This window comes from Sceloporus occidentalis, unplaced genomic scaffold (assembly GCF_023333645.1).
Source record: "Sceloporus occidentalis isolate IW3139 unplaced genomic scaffold, rSceOcc1.0.p SCAF_6, whole genome shotgun sequence".
In the NCBI taxonomy this organism is placed as follows: domain Eukaryota; kingdom Metazoa; phylum Chordata; class Lepidosauria; order Squamata; family Phrynosomatidae; genus Sceloporus; species Sceloporus occidentalis.
This window is the reverse complement of record NW_028316986.1, coordinates 14,995,658-15,002,092: the sequence shown is the minus strand read 5'-3', so window position 1 is coordinate 15,002,092 and position 6,435 is coordinate 14,995,658. Positions and strand designations below refer to the sequence as shown.

General features: G+C 42.1%; 1 protein-coding gene across 2 annotated transcripts in view; it reads right to left on the bottom strand.

The window, feature by feature from the left end:
- The window catches only part of ASB3 (ankyrin repeat and SOCS box containing 3), a 91,168-nt gene extending 85,094 nt beyond the window's left edge, over positions 1 to 6,074 (bottom strand). Inside the window, exons 1-2 of one of the 2 annotated variants that reach the window (XM_089528927.1) lie at positions 5,828 to 6,074; positions 1,918 to 1,988 (exon numbers count right to left, since the gene is read on the bottom strand). The gene's annotated coding sequence lies outside the window, so the exon portion shown is untranslated. Of the gene's footprint in view, positions 1 to 1,917; positions 1,989 to 5,697; positions 5,798 to 5,827 lie in introns of those variants that run through there. The other variant, XM_089528928.1, reaches the window with a different exon arrangement.
- Positions 6,075 to 6,435: the final 361 nt, after the last annotated feature.

Below are 6,435 nucleotides of genomic sequence, written 5' to 3'. Positions count from 1 at the left end.
GACGGGTTGGAAGCAACTGTTATCCTGACATGGTTGGCATGAGTTATAGACCTTCTAGACAGTTGTGGACTGTTCCTTCAGCCCCATTGAGAATGTATTGCATGTGTGAATGTGTGTGTGCATGCGCACATGCACCTACATGTGTGGTTCTGTCTTCAGGAACCTCCTACTCTGAGCGCAACAAAGCAGTGCACAGGATGGAGGAATGGGAAGCACGCTTGATCCCTCTGCATCTCATGCCTAAATATACATATGCCCAGTCCCAACTCCTTGTACCATTTGAAGCTACTACTGACACACATACACACAGCTGTGCAGATATATCATAGAAGTCTTTGGTGGCCAGAACTGAGCCAGAATCCAGAATACAAGTTTCGGCTATTAAGCCCAAAATACAACAAGGCTTGTAAGTGAAACAGCACCAGCCTTCTCATTAATTCATTAATTAAAATTAATGAGTCATACGAGGCCATGGTTCAGTATTCAGGTATTATTATTATTATTATTATTTACATTTTGTATTGAATATTCCAATAAGTATAATAATAATAAAAGTGTGTGCATTTACAGTACTTATTTCTCCCTTCTCTCCAAATTTGAAGACCCTTGATGAGCAATTTTAAATAATTATTTGATGCACTTTAGAGTTTTAAATCTTGGTGGTCTGTGGCAACAAAAGATATTGAAAGTGGGTCTGTGGTAAAGAAAAGGTTAAGAACTGCTGGTCTAGCATACTTGGGTGAGTAAGCTATACCACATTGCCCAATGTTATCTCAACTGCTGTATTTTTTCCAGTAAAGTTAGTTCATACATTCAGTTTATGTTAAATCATAGAGTTGCAAGATACCACAAGAGTCATCCAATCCAACCCTCTGTCATGCAGAAGACACAATCAAAGCACTCCCAACAGATGGTCATCTAACCTGTTTAAAAACTTCTAAACAAGGAGACTCCATCACATTTTGAACTAGTAATGTTAAGAAGTCAAGTCAGGCTACCACGAAAAATGATTATCTAAATGTGCATGCACCATTCACAACATGATACCCAAGTATCAAATGAAAACCAGTCCTGAGGTAGCAAACCTGAGCACACTTCCAAATCAGTCCATCTCTGAAATGAATACAGCTTCACATCTGAATAAACACTTTCAGGTTCAGGTGCATTATATTTTTATGTACTGTATCCTGAATCATAATAGCTCCTGCATAGCATTAGGCAGTTTTGCCCATATAGGGTGTAGATAAAAAGCAACCATATTCAATCCATACCTTTATAAAAACTAAAGAGACACACTGTAAGATAAGCAGCTACTTTTGTTAATACCTTATCTTGGAAAAATGGGAGGCTGAATAGAATACAGTCAGCTCTTCTTATACATGGCTTTTTTATACACGGATTCAAGCATACATGGTTTGAAAATGTTCAAAAAAACTATAAATTTCAAATATCAAACCTTGATCGTCCATTTTTTATAAGGGACACCATTTTGTTATGTCATTATATTTAATGGGACTTGAGCATCCACGGATTTTGTTATACATGGGGGATCTTGGACCCAAACCCCAGCGTATAACAAGGGTCCACTGTAATAGAACACCACGTTTCCTTCCACCACATAACTACAGTTGAACCTGGCCTTACGCAGGGGATCCGTTCCAGACCCCCCCCCCACATAAGGCGAATTCCGCCTATGCTGGAGCCCCATTCAAGTGAATGGGATTTGTGTGAGTGGCGGCGCGGTAGCGCTGCAGCGCACACACACCATGGGCGCACACCCCATTCATCCGAATGGGACGCACCATCCCTTGTGCCCCATGCGCTCCCACGCAGCTTGAGCATGTAAGCTCAAGACCACATATAGCGCACCTGCATATAACGCAGGCACACTGTATATTCTATGAAAAGGGTCCATACCTGCTTTGATGCGCACAGACTCTAAATTAACATTTGTCACTGTTGATTGTCACAGGCAAATTCCAATAAATCTGTAACAAAGCACAGAAAGAAACAAAGCAGTCAGTTGAAAACTTAAAAAGCTCTCTTGGATTACACCACTTTCTAAACATATAGAGCCTTAAAAGTGAAGAAATGACCCTCATATAAGCTAAAGTGGAATGCAAACACAAAATCTGAGCTGCTTCAAATAATTTTAATGGTGTCTATCAGAGTCCCTCCCAGGTTCTGGATTTCTGTGAAATGGTGTAGCACAACTTCTATGCAAGGTCCTACCTACAGGGAGGGGAAAGGGTGTCTGCCATGATTGCCATGTCTCATGTCTTACTGGTTGTCACAGATAGGGAAGATGTTGCTTACTGGTCTCATGTCTTATTGGTTGTCATGGACAGAGAAGATGTTGCTCCCTGGCCTCATGTCTTACTGATTGTCACGGGCAAGGAATATGTTGCTTACTGGTCTCATGCCTTATTAGTTGTCATGGACAGGGAAGATAAAAATGTCTTGGACTTCCAGCAAAAGCATACCAGAGAACTGTACTGGAAGACCTAGAGTGAACATTTATCTAGACGTTGCTAGATCATCCAGCACAATACTATGGCGCATGGGAAAAGTTACCCATAGAATGACACTGGAGGACCTATAAATGCATAGAGAAGTGTTCTCTTTAGGCATTTCTAGGTTCTCCAGCAAGATTCTGTAGTGTGCTTGGTCTGAAAGTTGACTGGGATAGTGTGCAAACACAACTAATGGATGGGTAGCATACAGTGAATCAATGTGAGATAACACAGAAATACAAGATAGCGCAAACAACACAAGGCACCATAAAATACTTGCTGCTCTTCTTGGATAACTTAAACTGTGTTAAATGAAGTCTTCCCTCTCTGCTTCTGTGGGGCTTTGTGTACAATTAGGGTTGCCATAATTCTCTACTAAAAACTGGGACAAAATGTAGGACAAAATTTAGACCAAAATATAGAACAACTGTAGGATAAAATTTAGCCCAAAATGTAGGACATTTAAGGTCTTTCGTTTTTCTTAAATGTCCTACATTTTGGGCTAAATTTTATCTTACAATTGTCCTATATTTTGGTCTAAATTTTGTCCTACATTTTGTCCCGGTTTTTAGGAGAATTATGGTAACCCTATGTACAATGCATACCACCCATTTCTACATGATTCTAAAACAGATAGAAGGGAACACAAACACACACGTTCACCTTAATGTATAAATATGCTTCCAAGGTTTTATCCAACATCACAGATTTGCCTGTGCCCTGCAGCCTATCATAACCTTACTCAAACCTACTTTGGGATCCCCAGCTCACCAGATCACATTTGGAGGAATGCAAGAGATTGTCAAGAGATCATTAAAAGTCAACATGGGCATCTCAAAGACAAGTCACATGACAGACCAATCTTATCTCATTTTTTGATAAAATTACCAGCTAAAAAAAAAACCCTGTTAAAACCATCTAATTGAAACAGTATAAAATTAACAAAAAATTAAAACAACTAAAACACACACCCATCACGATTATTACATTAAAAAGCAGAATTAAAATACAATACTATAAAGCCATTCAAATATACTCATAACAGTATACATTTGTCCCTCCAAATTAGCCAGGGTTAGGGGCACAAGACCCCCGTGAATATGGCAAAACTGCAAATAACAAAAGCCCCATGTTTTTCCCTGAGAGGACAATCTCTCTAGGAATCTCTAGGTCTTCCAATGCAACTCTGTGGCAACGTCCGACAGACACTGACCATAGAACTGCAATGGAGGGGCTACAAAGGCCTAGCAGAGTATTCACTCTAGGAAGGTCTTTCAGTGCAACCTTTAGTTAATGTTGACCATAGAGTTGCACTGGAGGAGCTTGATATTCCTAGAGAACATATTAATCAAATCCATGAACAATCAAATCCACAAATATCAAAGATGCAAATATGGAGGGATGAGTGTATGTACAATTAAAAAGGTCATGATTTAAAATTAGCCCTGGCGGAAGAGTGGTATCTTTAATGCTGTTTTAAAAGCAGTCACCATTTTCAGCTGTCGCATCTCTTCCAACGGGTGATTCCACAGGCTGAAAAAAAGATCCTCTGGGAAACCATTGCCAGTCTAGTCCTGGAACCAGTTGGAGCAAACATTTCCCAGATGAATTTAACAAGGCCAATGCGATTTTAGGCTGCATCAATAGAAGTATAGTGTCTAGATCAAGGGAAGTAATAGTGCCACTATATTCTGCTTTGGTCAGGCCCCACCTGGAATATTGTGTCCAGTTCTGGGCAACACAATTCAAAAAGGATCTTGAGAAACTGGAGCCATGTGTCCAAAGGAGAGCGACTAAAATGGTGAAAGGTCTGGAAACCTTGCCCTATGAGGAATGACTCAGGGAGCTGGGGATGTTTAGCCTGGAGAAGAGAAGGTTAAGAGGTGATATGATAGCCCTGTTTAAATATTTGAAGGGATGTCATGTTGAGGAGGGAGCAAGCTTGTTTTCTGCAGCTCCAGAGACTAGGACCTGCAGCAATGGATGCAAACTGCAGGAAAAGAGAATCCAGCTCAACATTAGGAGGAACTTCCTTACTGTAAGGGGCTGTTTGATAGTGGAACACACTCCTTCCTCGGAGTGTAGTAGAGTCTCCTTCCTTAGAGGTCTTCAAACAGAGGCTGGGTGGCCATCTGTCGGGGATGCTTTGATTGAGAGTTCCTGCATGGCAGAATGGGGTTGGACTGGATGGCCCTTGGGGTCTCTTCCAAATCTACAATTCTATGATTCTTAAAATAAGGGGCTGTACAGACGGCTTGAAGCGCCGGTGTGGGGAGTGTGGTGTTTGGATGATGCATGCCCCTATGCCACTTGCACAATAGGTGGCATCATGGCACTCCTTTGGTGTGGTGTTTATATGACGCACACCAAAAGGAGTACCAAGAAGTGCCTCAGCGGCAGCAAGAACACCTTTTTCCAGCTCCACAATGAGCGGCATTTGGCCGTTTTTAGAGCCGGTAAAGCACCAGATCAGTTGCAGTTGACGCGGCCTCAATACGGCGCTCAAAGGGGCAGCAGGACACCGCTCTATCGAGGCGGTCTATAGAGCCCCCAAGTCTCAAAGGCACTGCATGATCCCTTTGAGGTATCAATTGCCCCTGATTTGGGGGGATGTGCTTCAATTGTCTTAATATGTTTTTGTTAATTGTCTACTGTTTCAATTAGATGGTTTTAACTGTTTTTAATTTCTTTTACTGTATTTTTTATGTTTTTAAAAAACGTTTCTATCTTGTGAGCAGAACAAAAATGGAACAAATAAACGAATAATGTGTCTTTTAATCGTGTTTTGTATTTTAACATGAGGAGAGGCGGGAAAGAAATGACATTTATTGTTGTTCTTGTTGTTATTGACTGTACAAAAGAAGTTGTAGCATAGGTTTTCACAGTCTTTGGTCCTAAAACGCACTGCAGAAATAATCCAGTTTGAGACCGTTTAAACTGCCCTGGCTCAGTGCTTGGGAACCTTGGGAATTGTAGTTTATTGTGGAACCAGACCTCTTTCTAACAGAGGCGGCTAAATGTTTCACAAAACTACAGTTCCCAGAATTCCTCGCATGGAGCCAAAGCGGTCTCAAACTGTCAAAACGTTGGAAAATACCCCAAAAATTACTGCGCATGCGCCGTCACAAACAGAGCATGCGCGAGAGCAGCGTTCGCCCTCACAAAGAACAGGCCTTGAAACTACCTCCGTCGTCGGTTAACAAAAGACGGGTGCGCGGAAGGGACAAACCTGCGCAGAAAGCAAAAAAAAACCGAAATCGGAGTTGCCCTTCGCCGCGGCTTTCTTCTTTCCTCTCTCGCTCCCACAAATTTACCTCTCTTCGCCTCCTCCTCCTCAGGCAACGCGCTTCTGTTTGGCCCGGATGTTGATACGAGGAAGGCGTTACATTATAGCGCTGTTTCCCGTTTGAATCAATGGAAGGAAGGAGCGGGGGAAATCTAGATAAATATAATAATTATAGAGCGGCTCAGAGACCGAACTTCCGGATACTGTATTGAAAAAAATGGAACGACGCTATTGGCCAAATACTTAAGCAGCGCCGCTCTAGGCTGTACCGTTTCCATGGTGAAAGGAAGTACGGTGTGCGCAGGCGCACCTTCAAGTCACCGCGTGGATCTGAGAAAAAGCCAATAAGGGCCTTCAGGCTGTGTGACTCTACTTCTTACTATCTCTATGAGGCACTTATGACCTGTGAGGCCTCCCAGTGTCAATAAACTACGAGTCCCATGATCCCTCCCCTCTGTAGTTACTGACAAAGGCTGATGGGAAATGAAGTTCAGTTTCATCTGAGTGAATCGGGGCACCGTTTTCCTTCCGTAGAGATTTTGTCAGAGTGTGAATCCAAGTGTCAATACATTGCTTGGCTTATTGCCTTCCAAGCGACAGTAAACTACTTCTCCCATGATGCTTCACCATCTTGTT